The sequence below is a fragment of the Pongo abelii genome, chromosome 13 (genome assembly GCF_028885655.2).
Source record: "Pongo abelii isolate AG06213 chromosome 13, NHGRI_mPonAbe1-v2.0_pri, whole genome shotgun sequence".
Lineage (NCBI taxonomy): Eukaryota > Metazoa > Chordata > Mammalia > Primates > Hominidae > Pongo > Pongo abelii.
The window spans coordinates 99158653-99175395 of record NC_071998.2 but is presented as its reverse complement, the minus strand read 5'-3'; positions in this window follow the sequence as shown (position 1 = coordinate 99175395).

The window sequence follows — 16743 nt, the reverse complement described above, 5'->3', positions numbered from 1 at the left end:
TAGAATCTCTTCATTATTCTGAGGCCAAAGATTTCTTTCTGCAATGTCTACCTACTGGGACTAGTCTCAATTTACTAAATGAGTGACTCTGTAAAGTCTCTTACCAATGTTGTGGACAACAGAATCTGAGTTATTACCGTCTCCCAGAAATCTCTCCTGCTGTTTCTTTGTTTAAAATGGAAATAGCTGTCTTTCTCTTCACCATCAAAGTCCTTTCTTCCCCAAACTTCAAATAAGTACTTTCATGATTTCAAAGCTTTTCATATTCTAAATTACCTAATTGTTTTATCGAAAGAGAAAAGAATGGAGCCACCCAAACCCTTCCACGTGCAGATATTTGGGGAACACCTGGTACCTGGGAAGTATTAAGCCAGGTCCTGGTCACAGGAGGAAATGATTTGGATAATCATGTCTGGTGCTGGACACCATCATTCTGCTATTCTGCATGGACCCAGGAACCAGCCCGTGTCTCAGATCAAAGGAACAGTCTTGGCCGCAGGGGAGCTAGTAGAGAATCACTTGAAGGGAGGCAGCCAGACAGCGACAGTGAGACAGTGAATGGGCAGGAAAGCAGGTTTCCTGAGAAGGACTGGCTACATGATTTGTGGGTCCCAGTGCAAAATAAAAATGCAGGGCCTTATTAAAATTATAAAGTGTTTTAAAATGGAGACAGCAGAGTATTAAGCCAAGCAGTGAGCCCTGGACAGCCATGCAAGAGCAACAGCAAACCTCTGGGCTATGTGTTTGGTTCCATTTGTTCTGTTCAGGGAACCTCAAGGTATGTAGGGCATGGGAGGCAAAAGAAGGACCCTCCTCATCCTCTCCCTGAGGTCCTATGGAAAGATAACAGGACCAGTCTCCTGACCTCCTATTTAGTGCATTTCTTGCCCATTCATATTATTTTCTCATACAATGGCAAGAAGGCACTTACACAGATTAGAATAAATGCACATAACCGCTTTCCAAATTTTTCCAAAAGGAGGTGGTATACAAAATGGAGGGGAGAACAGCTTTTACCATCCAATTCCAAAGTCCATTACCCTCTAGCCACCCACCAGGATGTCACCTAAAGTCTTCAAGCCACACTTGCCTCATCTCTGTGATGGGAGTGATAGGAGATTGTCTTTATGTCACAAACAGCATTAGATAAAAATAATACATATTAGCTTCAAAATAGTGCAAATATTTCATTAGTATTTTGTTGAGATAAGATGGAAGAGAAAATAGGATAAGGGTGATGAAGAAAGGAAAGAGGAAAGATAGAACCAGGCATCGCCTTTCATGTCATGTTTTTGCCTGCAATGTCCTGTTTCCTTTCTCCCTGTGAAAACTTATCCTCCACATGGATGAAGTAGCTCTGTTCTCAAACTGCTTGTTCCCTTCCCTTGGGCTTCTCTAGCCATGGGCCTCCATTTGGGAGCTGTGATCATCTGCTTTCTTTTCTGCCTCTAGATCCGGTGCTCCTGGTAGACCTGCTCTCTGACTTACTCGCCTCTTGTGTCCCCAGGCTCTAACCACTGCTTGACCAGAGAAGGTGCTCTGTTCCTATTTACTGAAGAAAGGAAGAAAGAGAGAAAGGAGAAAAAGAGCAATGATGATGTTACTGGAAAGGGGTCCCGATCCAGACCCCAAGAGAGGGTTCTTGGATCTCCCGCGAGAAAGAATTTGGAGTCCATAAAGTGAAAGCAAGTTTATTAGGAAAGTAAAGAAAAGAAATCCAAAGAATGGCTACCCCATAGACAGAGCAGCCCCCAGCACTGCTGGCTGGCTATTTGTATGGTTATTTCTTGATAATATGCTAAACAAGAGGTACGATTATTCACGAGTTTTCCAGGAAAGGAGTGGGCAATTCCTGCAACTGAGGGTTCCTCCCCTTTTTAGACCACATAGGGTAGCTTCCTGATGTTGCTATGGCATTTGTAAACTGTCATGGTGCTGGTTGGAGTATCTTTTAGTATGCTAATGCATTATAATTAGTGCATAATGAGCAGTGAGATGACCAGAGGTCACTTTTGTCGCCATCTTGGTTTGGTGGGTTTTGGCTGGCTTCTTTACTGCATCCTTTTATCAGCAAGGTCTTTGTGACCTGTATCTTGTGCCAACCTCCTATCTCATCCTGTGACTTAGAATGCCTAACCTCCTGGGAATGCAACCCAGTAGGTCCCAGCTTTATATTGCCCAGCCCCTATTCAAGATGGAGTTGTTCTGGTTCAAATGCCTCTGACAATTACCAATAAGAAAGACCTGCTAGATGCCAATTCTATTGGGCAATTGTTTTATTGTGGAGTTGCTCCTTATAATGGGGCCAGTTTTTCAATGCCTTTGAATCACTCAGGACTATCCTCACTCTCTCTCCATAAGACCCAACATGTAGCCCATCTGACCATAATGTCTTTTTTTGGAAAGACGCAAAAGAAGAAATGTGACAGCAGAGGTGGCAAAGTTGGGGAAGGAGATGCTACCGTCTTCTGCCCACCTCCCGCCTTACCACCCACCAAATCCCAACCATGGGCCAAGGCAGGGTAAGAGACTCAGAGGAGAAGTCCTGTTCTGAGCAAGTCCAGGCAAGGCACTAGGCAGAAGAGGAGGGTGAGGAGTGGAGAGGAAGTGCTGGAGGGGCAGGGGTGGAGGGTCTGAAGGTATTTGGGAAATTGCTAACCTGTGGTTGAGAGGGCAGAGTGGAGGCGGAGATCTGAGGTCAGGATTCCAGAGCTTCACAGCAAGTTCCCCTTGACACTTAGGCAGAGTGGTCAAGGCTGGAACTGCAGGTTTAGAACACCCACTCCAGTCCTTGCAGTGGATGGTCCCACAGGGCTTTTATTATAGGAATATATAAGCTAAGATTCTCCTTAGGCACCTAAAATCACATAGCTCACCCAGCATGGAGTGGGTTTCCTAGATTCATGACCAGGTGGCTCCTAAATCAACCTTCATCTCAACTGTACCCTTTCCACCGACTCCCCCAGAGTTGCACCCCCTCCTGAAGTCCTCATCTCAGTTCATGGACCATATCTAAGTCATCCCAGAGAGAAATGCAGACTTCTCCTCCATTCCTACCTCACTCCTCTCCCTGCAACCTCCGACGGACAATTATATGAGTTCTACTCATCCATTCCCCTGGCACTGCTCCAATCAGGCCACCATCATCTTGAACTTGAAGTGCTGCAACAGTTTCTGTTCCTTCTTCCTTCCCTTGGCCTCCTCTCTTCAGTCTTCTAGGCTACAGCTGGTGACTGATCTACAATACACTCCCGATCATGTTCCTTCCCAATCAAGCACCATCATATTGCCTTTGGCATTTACAGAATCAACTCCTTGGCCTGACTTTCAAGGCACTGTGTGATCTGTCCCCATGGTGTCTGCCCTCATCCCTTCCCACTCTGTCCATATACACCAGGCATCAACCTCATGCCAAATATCTGCTTTTTTACACCTTTATGCCTTTACTCAGGCCGTTTCCTCTGCCAGGAATATAGTCCTGCTCCACGTCTGCCTGATAAATTCCCACTGGTCTCTTTTGATAAGCTTGGCTAAATTGTCCCATCTTCACTAAACTCCAAGCCTCCAGTGGAATTCCAACTCCTCAGCCCACAGGACTGGTTTAGAGCACTGAACACCTTGCATGCTAATTAGTCATCTGTGTCTGTCAAGCCCCCTCCCTGGAGGCTGAAAGCTCCTCAAAAGCAGAGTCTACCTCATTCACCTTAGAATAGAAATCAGTGGATTGTTGTTGATCTGAACTGCTTTGCAGCAGGCCTGGCACCTGGTACTCACCATGACTGGAGACCAATCGCCTGATTAAAACACACCAGGGACACTCTCTTTTGTTGCATCAAATCTGCCCTGGCAGATCCTCTGAGGAAAGAGAAACTATTAGCATGAGCAAGTACATTACCGTAAGTGGCACATCAGATTCTTAATTAGGAGATAAACATCTGGAAAGCATGCATTTCCTCGGTTACAGTGTATACTGAGACCCCGCAGACAAGTCCCAGAGAATGGGTTTCAGGTCACACTGCCAGAGACAGGTGGCTGTTTGTCAATGCAGTTATATAATGCCTGCATGCTTGTCTGAGGGAGTGTGGAGAAATGGGCAGGGGCTCAGGCGTCACCTTCTTGCTGAAGCCTCAGAGCTGCAATTTCCAGAAAGCAGAACAACCTGGTCAAGAAGAGATCAAGATAGCCAATTTAGTAAAAGGCTGTGGGGCATCCTGATATGTATGGGCATTTGAGGAAAATATTTTCAGCTGCTACTCAGAAGATGCCAGCAAAGCCCTACTTTGTCAGTCTCTTTTCTCACTGGGTTCCCATTTATCCACTCTCCAGTCATAAAACCCACTCAGCCTTAGGTAAAATTTTACAAAGTTCTCCCTTCTGCATGGTCTCATTATAGGTGACGTGGGGAGTGAGCTGAGGATCAAAGGAAGTAATGTGGCCAGGGTTATCCAGCAAGTGCGCGGCAAGTGGCAAAGCAAAATCCACAGTTAATTATATTAATCCAGTATCCTTTTCTCCTGTGAAATCTGCCTATAGTTAATTGAATAGTGAACCCCACCTCGCTGAAATTCATGTCCACTGGAAACTCAGGATGTGAGCTTATAAGGATATTTACAGATAGTATTAGGGTAATCTCAAAATAGGATCATCCTGGATTCGAGTGGGCCTTAAATCCAATGACAACTGTCCTTATGAGTCTACAAGCCATGGATTGTCAAGGACTTCCATCAGGGACCAGCAACTAGGGGAGAGTCCGGAAATGAATTCCTCCTCAGAGCCTCCGGAAGGAACCAAACCTTGACAACACCTTGACTTTGGACTTCCGGCCTCTAGAACTGGGAGCAAATACATTTCTCTTGCTTTAAGATACCAGGCTGGTGGTCATTCATTACCGCAGCCACTGGACACTAATGCATCATCTGAGTTACCCTTTGCTGCCAATTGCAAAAGGAGGTTTGAAAACCTCTAACACCAGCAAGCCATTAAAAATTACTTTTCATTTCATTTCATCCTTGCATGGAAATAAAATCACATCAATGCCTTCTTCAGATAATTGTCAAGGAAGACAGAGTTTGACAGAGAAGATGGGGAAGGAAACAAAAGTATGGTGGCCCACTATGTGTCATCAATAAGAGCTATATTATCTTACTTAATTGCTAATCAAATTAGCACTGTCAGTAGTATTTTGACCCTATTTTATAAATGAAGTAAACAAGACTTTAGAGAGACCAATCTAAGACTGAAATCCATGTTGACTGATGATGGCCAATTCTATGTCCTGCAGAAATGAGTTGATGCTATTTGCTTCCTCTTCAAGGTTCTCCAGATCAAGGGTCCACAATCATGCCCTACACACAGGAGCCTGGAGCCTGAATTCTCAGATAGCCTCAGCTCAGCTCACCCTGTGCCTCAGTCTTCTCCCTCATTCTCCTACAGCATCTGGTTGGGTTTGTGTAAATCTCTTCTCCCCAGCATGAATGCAATAGAGACCCCAAACTCTCCCCAAGGGACTAAGTCCAGGAGCCTTGAATCCTTCAGTCTGCAGACACGGTTTGACGTAGGACTTCATACATACTTAGCACTAATCCCATACAAACGGCTATGCTGGGCTCCCTGCGAAGAGGGGGATTTGCCTTACTTAATCCCTCTGGGCCTCAGTTTCCTCTTATGTAAAATATAAAGTAATATGCTTTAATTTGGGCTGAGTTCAAATCCTTATTCTGCCACTTACCACTAAAGTCACTTTCCCTCCCCCCAAGCCTTCTATGTTCTGGGGTTTGAGCAGCCATGAGAGGTTACACACTAAAAATTCACATGCGCAAGCTGTGCAGAGGTTAGTGGCTATTCTTCAACAAAGCTAATCATACTTGATTAAGCAGCACATGCCAAAGAGCTGTGCAGAGTTTAGCAGTTGTTGTTCAACAAATCTAATAATACGTGATTTGGACTACTTCTTCAGCTGCCAAAATATTTTTGATAGCCCAGCACAGCACCTAAGAATGTGGCTCTGGAGGCAGATAGCCTGGATTGAATCCCAGCTCTGCTATTTTTTAGCAGTGTGACCTCTGACAAGTAACCTAATCTCTCTATTCCTTAATTTCCTCATCTGGAAAGCTGGAAAAAACTAGTACCTTCCTCATGGGGCTATTGCGAAGATTAAATGAACTAGTACATACAAGGTGCTTAAACAGGACTTGGTACTAGGGAACGGTGAATGAATATTGGCTTCTTAACATTTACAATTTTCAAACATACCTTTTTGTATCTAATGATTTTGTAGTCATAGGAAATGACCCAGACTAGGCTTTGCTGTTCTTCTGCTGGTGTCACCTAACATTTGGACAGGAACTAAGAATGTACTTCCATAAAATATAGGTTGGATACAATAACCCAAAAAGATTTTCTTCATTAGAACTGAAAATGGAGGGATGGCTTCTTATAGTGAAGTCTCTACCTTGAGCTGAAACTCTACCACATAGGGCCTGTATGCTTTGGGGCCATCACTTCTCTTTTGTGAGCTTCAACTGATTAGTCTGTAAAATGTGCACATAGGTACATGTGTTTGTGGATGGTGGGAAGGGTGGGGAGATATAGTGATTGAGTGATTGGATCAGGCGATGATCTTACTTTTATCACTGTGAGGTCATATCTGGCATGCAGCAGACGCTGTGGATTCCCAAAGTCCTCAGGGCATCTCCATCAAGTAACCTTGAATGTGTGGCGGGATAATGACAGAAACTGTCCAGTTCAAGCCAACATCAAGACAAGGACCAGGCATCAGACTTTGGAAGCAGGCCAGGTAGGGAGAGGACAGATCTGCTCAGGTCTTTGGGGCCAGATGAACTGCCAGATGATACACAGGCAGGGTATTTCAAGGTCCAGTGTGGAGGCCAGCACAAAAACCAGCAAGTGGGACACTACCCAAGCCATGCTCTGGCTGGGAACAGAGAAGCATGCTGAGCCAAACCCTGGAAGGTCACTGGTTGGTGTCAGGAACTCAGGATAGCCTATGGGTGCTGCTCGTCCTGCTAACATGGCCATGCAAAACCCAAGGTGCTTTTCTGTAAGACTAGCCTCTCTCAAACTTCTAAACAACCACATTTTAAAGACTCAGACCCCAGGAATGCTAATCTACCCAAACAACATCATTTTTGTTCACTGGTCCTCTGAGAATGGAATGAAGAAATGTCACAACCACATGGTCAACTTGCAAGGTTGGGGTTGAGGTATAAGTCACCACCCATCACACTTGCTGTGCGACCTTGCATGCAGTATTCCATCTCCTGGCCTCTGTTTCCTCATCTGTCGAATGAAAAGGGTATTGAAGATCAGTTGATCTCGAAATATTTTCCTGCTCTGGAATTCTGTGATTTCAGTTTCTTATGTAAAATCTCAGTTTTTGTGCCAAGAGTCCCAGCCCACATAAAATAGAACATTCCCTATACTTTTCTTAATAATCTTAAAGGGAAATGAGCTTTTAATAGGTGTCCCTAGCTATATAAAATGTATATTCACCTGGCTGCTTTCTTCATAGAGACACTTTGGAAAATGCTTACTAATTTACCTAAAGAACACAAGTTTTGGAATTAAAGGATTTGAGCTTGAAAAGTTTCCTACTGTGCTCCAGATTATGTCAATCTGTTCTTAGCCTTTTAACACTCCCGTGCACTCTACCCAGGAAGCACTCAAAAAGCCAGCATGAACATCAGTTTCTTAAGTATTTCCCAGCATTATGTTCCAGTACTCTCTTGATTTGGTTCTTCCCAAGATTTTCAATTTCTGACATCTCAAGTCCTTCTTGTTTCAAGGACCCATTTATACAGACATCCTGGGGTGGGGGCCTTAACTTTTGACATTTGACCCAAACCCCATATGCTGCCCAGATTCCAGCAGCACCAGCTACTCTGCAGGAGAGGTGCCCATCCCAAGGAACCGTCCTGCCTCTCTCCTTTCCTTCCCCCAACTCTCTTCTCCAAGAAAGGACTTCATTAATAATCTCATCTCTCAACTGGGTATGATACTATAATACATTACCTAGCAAATGTAGAAAAGGGGGCATTATTAATAGAAAACACCCACCTGGACTTTGCTGATTTGAATACCGGTTCAGAACACTGGAGAAGGCAGCCAGCAAGGCTGGGTTCTACTCTTGGCTCATTTTGTGCCTGGAAGAAAGCCATCCCTCCATAAATGCAGTTCTCACCTTTGGAGAAGGCAAATTTCAGAATCTGCCAGCTCTTTGCCTCAGAGGGGTCATCATGCAGTTCCTCATAATACAATGGGGAATTCAAAACATACAGTGTGGCATAAAATGTCAATTCAGCCCAGGCCCTGAGTGCTCTGCATGCTGGAGAGGGAAGAGGGAAGTTGTGGGAGGGGGTGTAATTTGTGTGGAGGAATGGCAGATGTGGTTGATCCACTCTGGATTTATCTGCCCATCTGGACTTTCAAAAGAAAAGAAAGTGGTGTGGTAACAATTTCATAGCAAAGGCCACAGGCTGGTTAATCTTCAGGGATTTTTTTGAGTTAACTTCTGAAAACGTTGACTTGGCCTATTGGTTTCATATTAATTGGCTCTGACTAGCTGGAGCACTGCCAGAGAAATCCGGCACATTGCACGTTGCAGTCGTCAATCGATCTTCTTTGGTGCTCTCTGGGGTGCAGCATGGCTGTGTGGCTTCTGCCGCGGCACGTGGGCCCTTTCCTAGGAAGCCCTTTTGGCCAGACTCAGCCATTCTGGAATAGGAGGGAAGTTGATAACGAGGGAAAAAATTAACTCTCAATGTGCAATGTTAGCTGTTCTGGAAACTGAGCCCATTTCATTTGGGACTTGGGCCAAGCTTCTGAGCTTCAGAGAGAAATTCAGAAAGAGAGAGGGGTGTGGGGGAAGGGAGAGAGAGAAGAAGGCTCAGAGAAAGTGAGTCAGAGAAAGAACAGAGAGGGCAACAAAAAGAAAACAGAAAGACGGAGAAATGAGAAACCGAGAGATGCAGAGACAGCGTGAGAGATACAAACTTATAGAGACTGAAAGAGACAAGCACAGAGACACACAAAGAGAGTCAGACACAAACAGAAGCAGAGAAAGACAGTGGGAAAACAAAGACACAGAGACAAAAAAAGACAAATGAAACAAAGATAGAGACACAGAGATGAGAGAAGCAGAGAGGCTCACAGAGACAGAGAGAGACAAAGAAAGAGACAGAGATGCATATAAAGAGAGACCAAGACAGAGGTGGATGGGTAACAGACCCTTCTGCCAAGAGAGGAAACAGAAATATCAGGAGCCCACACGAGTGCAGAGATGAAGAGAGAGAGAATGAGAGCAAGGGCTCAGGCCCAGAGAAACCCAGGGGCCCTAAGAACAGCCTCACACTGGGGCTGCCCACCCACTGCGGCTCACCCTGGCCAGGTCTTTAGGGAATCACTTGGGGCCTTTGCCTGAAACCCCCTGACCCCAGGAACCGGGGCGGCTGTGGCCCCAGTGCAGTTCAGATCCCAGGGCCTGCAGAACCGGTTAGTGCGTTGTGTGATGGAACAATGACTGAATAATGAACGACTGAAAACAAAACAGGAGAACAAAGCGGGGAAGAAAAAACCCACAGGAATAGTTTGGAATCCCAATTCCCTACGTGCAGTTGCTAAGCAGTTCCCTGCGGTGTGCCTCTCTCTCTGGGTCTGGAGAAGCACAAGGACTATGAGAAAAGCAGGTGTCAGGGATGTCTGCTGTGTGGTCTCCAAGTTTTCTGGCGCGAAGGGGCTGTTCTTCTTGGGAGGCCAGGAAAAATGCAACTATCCTGAGAAACAAAATAAAAAGGGACTGACTTCTGAGTTGTAGTTGCCCAATTCCCTCAAGGCCACTTATTAAACCACAGAGGGGGGAAAAAAGGTAGCCCTTTAATATCTCAGAAACATACCGTCCCCCAGATCAGGAAACCGGGTCACTTGGGCTTCTCCCTTGTTGTTGCTCTGTGGTCATCGAAGCCCCTCCTGCCTCCACACCATGGCTGTAGCCCTGGTTATCCCAGGCCAGGACAATGTCACCCAACAGTCTTTGTGCCTCCAGCCTGGCCTCTTTTCCTCAGACTCAAATCCAACCATATCACCTGAGGGCAGGGGCTGCATTCCACTCATCTCTTTGACCAGTACCTAGCACAGTACAGAGTGAGGGCTCAGTTTTGGTTTTATCACATTGAAAACACCAGTGTGGCAAAATCACGGATTTCCAGCATCTAGTCATCAGGCCTACCTCCCATGTCATAGATGAGTGAACTCAGAAACAAACTGGGAGAGACACTCGAGCAAGCTCCCACTTTGTGCACGTTCATTATTGATAAAGGTTTTGGTCATTTATAACCCAGAGTTTTAAACTATTTTAGGTTCATTCTCAACTTTCCACCCTAACCTCTTTGGTTATTGTTGTTCAATGGGGATGTGCCATTGCTGACTTCAGACGCATCAGACATGCCAATGGGCTGTGACTAGAGCCTCCAGCCTCAGTGTGTGAGGTTTTCATTTATTTGGGACTCCGCAAATTAGGGTCGTTTTGACTGTAAGCAACAGATGAACGGGATAACTTGAGAAAAATAAACCAAAAAAGAACATTTGGCCAGGCACAGTGGCTCACGCCTGTAATCACAGCACTTTGGGAGGCTGAGGTGGGTGGATCACCTGACGTCAGGAGTTCGAGATCCAGCCTGGCCAACGTGGTGAAACCCCGTCTCTACTAAAAATACAAAAATTTGCCGGGCATGGTGCTGGGCACCTGTAATCCCAGCTACTCAGGAGGCTGGGGCAGGAGAATTGCTTAAGCCCGGGAGGTGGATGTTGCAGTGAGCCAAAATCATGCCGTTGCACACCAGCCTGGATGACCAGAGCGAAACTTTGTCTCAAAAGAAAAGAAAAGAAAATGTATTGGAAGATAAGTTAGTTCACAGAAAAGACAGTTGAGAGATAAACGAGGATGCAGGGCAGCCCTGAAGATTTAAGTCGCAGGAATCAGGGAACAAGCTTCTCCCATGTCAGCCCTGGGATGCGCTAGCCCTCGTTGCCTTCCACCTTGTGGCACTGTGCTCAGAATTTCTGCGAAAGAGTCTGAGGGGTTGAGACTGAGTCAAGTGTCTCCCCTTGGCCAAAAGAGGAGAGAACCTCTTGAGTAAAAATCCCAAGACTGACTCACAGTCCCACAATGATAGTGTGAAATAGAGGTGTAGAATCTCCCTAAAGAATAATTTTTGTGATGTTACGACAACAGAAGGGAAGCGGTGCCAGGGGAGGCAACAACACCCACTCTGGGAATTCCATGAATCTGACCAGGTCCCCCAGGAGGGCGATAGGAAGCCTTGTTCTGTGGGTCCTGCAGCAATTAGGATGAAGGTAGGCCTCCTTTTCAAGTTGGCTGGGGGACATGCTGAGGAGGTGGGGCATCAGAGGGCCCTAGTTTTTGGGGACAGAAAAAGAGGAGATGGCCCCGGGGCTTGGTTTGTGGGAAAATATTTAGGGAGGAACAAAGGAATGGGTGTTGGTGATCACCTGAGCCTGGGCAGCAATTAGGGAGGGTGGGGATGGATCTGTCTGCAGAGTATCTCCGCAAGAGCCCAGAATCAATGCTGTCTCCCTAGCTCCAAGGCAGAAGAACAAAGAAGAATGCATGCTAGGGGCCTGTTTTTTTCTTTGCTTTGATTGTCTGAAAACTCCAATTCTGTATAGGCCAACGTACTTCCCTGCAACAAACTCGTATGAGACTATATGAATGTATTTTTAAAAGATAACAATCCCAGCCATTCAAAATGATCTTACCCTTTGGCAACAGTTATAAGATTCATATACCTGAAGTGGATCAATGCCACAGGATTGGAACCTTTAATATGTCAGTGAACACCCACTGCCCACCAGGACCTTGTCCCCAACTCTCTCCTAATGGAATATACCATGAACTCCATGACCATTCCATTGTGTTTCCCATTTACAATATTCCAAAGGCTTTAGTTTAAGAAAAGCAAACACTTTCTGCATAGAAACAGATACCACTCCCAATTATAAGCATCAAATTTGAAACTTGGCAGATCTTCACGCTGAACACCTGGGCCACTCTGGCTGCTGCCGGTGGCTCAAGGAATGTACATCTATTTCAGTTCAGCCCACACAATAATTAAAAGGACAATTTGCTTCTACATAAAGAATCACAGAATGTAGCCTCAAACCACATAAAAGCCGTTTGTGCACTCGCTGCAGTTTGGTTTTTCCCGGCCGGCCACAGTCTGGTCTGGGAATGGTAGGTGCTTTGTCTAGTGGTGCTTCATTGACTTTTAGGGGCAGCAAGGTGGTGGGGAGGATCCCCTGGCCCTCCTCCTTGCCTGGGCCCATCATTCTCATGCAGACACTTTGAATTGCAGTTTTCCCATCTGCAAATTGTAAATAAGTTGTACTAACTCTGTCTTTCTCAGGGTTGTGGTGCAGATCAAAAATAAAAAAAAATACACGTGACATCACTTCAAACAATACAAGGGTTCTGTACAAATAAACGGTCTATTTATTCATACTGCTTTGACCTCTGTGAATGTAACCTTAGCATTTCTCTAGAAGTACACACCAAGAGCAAATAGAAGGGTAGAATTCAAAAGCACCTTGGGAAGAGGGGAAAAGAGAATATAATCAAGAAAGCATGAGCAAAATTTGGGGTTCTACACTTTAATGCAACTTTAAGCCAATGGTTTGTTGGTAAATATTTAACAACCAGGTCTCTGGAGGAAAAGAAAAAAAAAAAAAGACCTTAGTTGTAGTATTTACCAATTTCCCTTGTGTAAATACTGCCAACCATAACCAATTTTGAGATATCAATGTGACATCAATTGGCTACCAAAACTAAAAATTTAACAATTCTCTCTCTTTCTCTCTTGCTCACTCCAAAAGGAGCTGCCTCTGGTTACAACTTAGGATAGGGGCATGCCAAAGTTGTCCTGCAACACAGAAGCCTTTGGATTTCAGAGCCCACTGACTGACGAAAGCAGAAATGGAAACCCCTAAAGGGTACCCCCCCTCCTTCATGCTGCATGCAGAAGGAAACTTGCAGGGGTGAGACCGTTTTCCACTGTGATGTTGACTCAGGGCCTTGTCCAGTGAAGGACTGTTTGATCTCCCCTGACCAGTCTGATGAGAAAAGCCCTCCCAGGCTGGACCAGGAAAGAGGAGAGTCCTTCCTGTTTGCACATTTCATATGCACATTTCTTCTGCCCATCTTTATCTCTCACTGCCTGCCCTGTACCGCACCGTGGTTTCAAGGATCCATTCATTACACTGTTTTCTCACAAGTAGGGAAATGAAAGTAATGCAATAACAGTGTTCTGGTGGAGTGAAACACAGAAGATTCTAGAATGGTTTCACCCAGGCTGGGGAGCTCAGAGGAGACACCCGTTTTTGCATTAAAAAAGCATGCCTTCTGCTCATAAATGGCATCTGTAGAGTGCTGTGATGTTTGCAGACGTATTCACACCTGTCTGCTTGTGTAATCCACATAGCAACCCCGGAAGCAGATTCGGCAAGGACTCTCACGCTTCCTTCCTGCCATCCTCTTTTGCATGGATAAAGAAGAAAGGAAACAACTAGAACCCCAAAAGAGATAACAAGAAGGAGTTGCATTGTGGATGCTTTACCAATCGACACCAAAATTTTGAGATTTTGATCCCCAAGGAGGTGTTGCATTGGTTTTTGCTTCTTTTTAAAGTGAAGAAAAAAAAATTGTTCCTGGTCAATTTCTCATTGTCATTTGTCAGTTCAGGAGTCCCTGGGGATGTCCTTAACTGTGGAGTAGAGGCACAATAGCCATGAATTGCCTCATAATTCCTAGAGGCAATAAAAGATTTTGAATCTGGCTGGGGTGGTGGCTCACTCCTGTAATCCCAGAACTTCGGGAGGCTGAAGCAGGCAGATCACCTGAGGTCAGAAGTTCGAGACCAGCCTGGCCAAAATGGTGAAACCTCGTCTCTACTAAAAAAACACAAAAATTAGCCAGGTGTGGTGGTGCATGCCTGTAGTCCCAGCTAATCAGGAGGCCAAGGCAGGAGAATCGCTTGAATCGAGGAGGTGGAGGTTGCATTGAGCCAAGATCACACCATGGCACTCCAGCCTGGATGAGTGGCTTTTGGAGCTAAAAATAGGTTGCAAGATGTGTGATTTTGTGTGTGTGTGTGTGTGTGTGTTTAACTTCCCTCAGTATTGGTGAAATGGGAATACCACAGCCTCCTTCAGAGAGCATCATGACGTTAATGACGTGAACAGGTGGATGGCTGATGGTGCCCGTGCAGTTAGTGGCGGTCCTCGCTCCACAATCAGCCCTCCTTTTGTACCCAGTTCTTCTGCACCAGATGGGGTCATTGGTGACAAATGAGTCACACTATCAGTCATCTGTCTTCTTTATCAGTAACAACCTGGCAAAGATCTTGAGGAATCATCTCAGGGGCAGCTGGGGTGTTGTCAATTTTCATACCCCTTGGACTTGGCTTTCTAGGTGGGCTGTGACATCAGGACACAGGAAAGTTGAGAGGCTCTCAGATCTAAGTCGTGCCTCTGAAGGATCTGTTGATTGTCAGCAGATGGTTAATAAGGCAGGAGCTCAGAGATCTCCAAAAGAATTAATTTCTCGGCTGGGCGCGGTGGCTCATGCCTGTAATCCCAGCACTTTGGGAGGCCGAGGCGGGCGGATCACAAGGTCAGGAGATCGAGACCATCCTTGCTAAACACTGCAAAACCCCATCTCTACTAAAAATACAAAATATTAGCCAGGCGTGGTGGCGGGCACCTGTAGTCCCAGCTACTCGGGAGGCTCAGGCAGGAGAATGCTGTGAACCCTGGAGGCGGAGCTTGCAGTGAGCCGAGATCGAGCTACTGCACTCCAGCCTGGGCAACAGAGCAAGACTCCGTCTCAAAAAAAAAAAAGAATTTATCTCTCTCTCTCAACTTATGCGATACCAGAGATCCAGCCGAAATCCTCTGATAGTTGAAGTTGGGAAAGTCAAATACTTTCCAGGGCCCCAGGAATCCCTTCTCACTTGTCTTACGAAAAAGAGCCTATGGTTTCAAGCCCGAAGAGCTGCGGCTTAGGTAAGGAGCCTTGGTTCATTTCACTCCAAATGGAGATACAGCCTAGGACAGCCACAAGGCTCTTGTATATGGGGGAATGATTTAATCCCCAAAACCTAGCCAGGGGAGAAGTTACTGTAGAGGAGAAATTCTTTCTGATATCCAAATAAAAAGATACAGTGCCCATTCATTTCCTGGAAATTTTTGTTGACAAATACCCTATCTAGAACAGCTTGCACAATGGCCACGCTTTGGGGAGCACAGGAGTAGACAGTCCTGCTTCCTTTACCTTTTCAGCTACATCAATCCAAGTTGTGGCATTTTTTGTTATTAAGAGTAATAATGAGACATGTCTATTGAGCTAGTTTCTGTTTCAACTGAATCATTTAGGAGTTACAGCCTATTGACATAACTGTGTATAAACAAAACCCAGGATTCATTCCAAAAACATGTAAAGTACATTTGTGTGATTTTGTGCTTGGTTTGGTGAGAAGGAACCCAGTTTTGAAGTCTGACTCTGAACTTCAGTTTTCGTTGGTGAAATGAAGACCTAATGATAATATCTTTCCTGTTATCTCAATAGCATTCTTGGAGAAGATCACAGAAAGTTAAGACTATGAAAGCATCTATAAACTGTAAGGTGTTGTATACACAATGGGAAAATTAGCCTGGGAGTTTCCCAGTACCATGAGGCATTCCTGAATAGTGGGAGGGAAAATACTTTTGTTTTTCTTTCTCCAATGGGATGTGAGTACTATCCTGAAGACAGCGATGCCGTGAAGGACAAACTCCTAAATGCAACTCAAGAAGTTTTTACATATAGCTCAAGTGGAAGAAAATCTGTGGCTTGATGTCCATAGGAGAGTGGGGTAGTGACAACAACTGAACAATTGTTCTTCAGAACTCATGCTAGTAGCAGAGGAATTAAAATAAAGATCCCTGGCAATCTCTTGGAAAGATGGTATCAGCTTAGAATTTCTGGCAAACTCCAGCTAGCATTGCTTGGTAAAGACTGGAACTCACAGGCAGAAGCATCAGCAGGCTGCATGAATGCAAAGTGGTCTGTGCCAGGGCAGAGCTGAACATGCTGCAGAGTTATACTGTAGAATGCGGGTCTGCAACTCCCAAGCCACCGACTGGCACTGGTCTGTGTCCTATTAGAAACTGGGCCACACAGCAGGTGAGAGGCGGGCAAGCAAGTGAAGCTTCATCTGTATTAATAGCCACTTCCCATCACTCACATTACCACCTGAGCTCCATCTCCTGTGAGATCAGAAGTGCATTAGATTCTCATAGGAGTGCAAATCCTATTGTGAACTGTTCCTTCGAGGGTTCTAGGTTGCATGCTCTTTATGAGAATCTGAGAATCTAATGCCTGATGATCTGTCACTGTCTCCCATCAACCCCACATAGGACCATCTAGTTGCAGGAAAACAAGCTCAGGGTTCCCACTGATTCTGCATTATGGTGAATTGTATAACTATTTTATTATATATTACAATGTCATAATAATAGGAATAAAGTACATAATAAATGTAATGTGCTTGAATCATCCCAAAAACATCCTTCTCCCTGGTCCGTGGAAAAATTGTCTTCCACTACACCAGTCCCTGGTGCCAAAAAGGTTGGGGACCACTGCTCTGGAAGAGGGCCACCCCATTGCTCCCCCCT